Below are 1,603 nucleotides of genomic sequence, written 5' to 3' on the forward strand. Positions count from 1 at the left end.
TGTTTATTTGTCTGTATGCGCGCGCGCTCGTGCGTGTGTTTCTGTTAGTGTTAGTGTGTTTGTGTGTGAGTGTATGTACATGCATAATATGTGTGTGTTTGTGTGCGTGCGTACATGTGCGTGTGTTTGCATGTGTGTGTGTGTTTATGTGTGTATGTGCACGAGTGTGCATGTGTGACTGTGCTTGTTAAGATGTAAGTGTGTTTGTGTGAATTCATGCGAACCCGTGGTTCGATATAACATAATATGCCCAGAAAGTTCACTACAGTAACGAGGCCACATTCCACACTATTCTGTCTCCGTCACAAGCCACACCTGTAAGTCCACCCTAACCATAGCTGGGCAGCTAGGTTCCCGATTATTGAAAGCTAGGAATCGTAGGAATAAACTCCGAACCCAATTATTTACTTTCTAATGATGTGATTTCTTCCAGAGGTTACCTGGTTGGCTCCGAACGTCTTCAGGATTTAGGATAACCTTGATTTCGGAACACTACGAAGCATGAACTTTTATTTTTCAAAAACAATTTTTAAAAAGAAGATTTTAATGATTTAAGTAAATGATAACCATTGGTTTACGTAAAGAGGAGTCGGAACTTTTCTTCCGAAGCATTAATCGTGGGAATCGGTTCCAGAATCGGTCCTTCGCCCAGCTCAACCACTAGCCAGAGCCGGTCAGAAGGCAGTGAAGTAGTACACTGACCAGGTTTGTAATTGCTCATTAGCGAAAGGACAGAACGCCATAGCCCTAGCCTGGGCAAGGAGACGTATATCGACATATCAAAGGTCGTTTGGTGTACGGAAAAGTCAGACAGACATTAAGACAGAAGTACAGTCAGACAGAGAGGCAGACAGACAGACAGAGAGGCAGACAGACACACAGACAGACAGGCAGATGGAGAGACGAACAGACATGCATACAGACGCACAGGCAGACAGACAGACATTAATATATTATTATACAGACAGACAGACAGACATATATACAGACAGACATATATACAGACAGACATATATACAGACAGACAGACAAACAGACCGACAGACAGAGACAATAAAGGAAAAGAAAAGTAGTAGGACCTGTCAGCAGCACCCTCCAACCACCTTCATTCCTAAGGTCTTACACTAGTTTACTTGTTGACCGTTTACAAAAAGGTGTGTTAACTTTGGCCACGTCTCTCACTGCAGGAAACATTTTATTTTAACTGTTTTCGAAACAATCGTCTAGTTTATGAACCTCGCAACATGAAACACAAATATTCTTCAAAACAATTATTTTATATCAATATATGAGCCAAGACAACACACACACACCAACTTTAAATCCGATAAGAAAAGCGACGCGCCAATGCGCAAAGCAAGGGGCATAACTGAGTTATTTCACCCTTAGAGATGCCCAACATTGATTATTTCCCCTGCTCCAAGAGAACTCAATTTTTCACCTGAGGCGTAATCTCACAATTAGGTTTGACAGAGTTCCAACCTGACATCTTGTGTCTGGAAACATTTTCACGCGCTCTACGATAAGATTTGTTAACGTATATTGACGACTATGATTGCTAAAAGGTGGAAGGATAAAAAGATGGGGGTTTGGGAGGGGGGGT

The sequence above is a fragment of the Aplysia californica genome, unplaced genomic scaffold (genome assembly GCF_000002075.1).
Source record: "Aplysia californica isolate F4 #8 unplaced genomic scaffold, AplCal3.0 scaffold00820, whole genome shotgun sequence".
Classification (NCBI taxonomy): Eukaryota; Metazoa; Mollusca; class Gastropoda; order Aplysiida; family Aplysiidae; genus Aplysia; species Aplysia californica.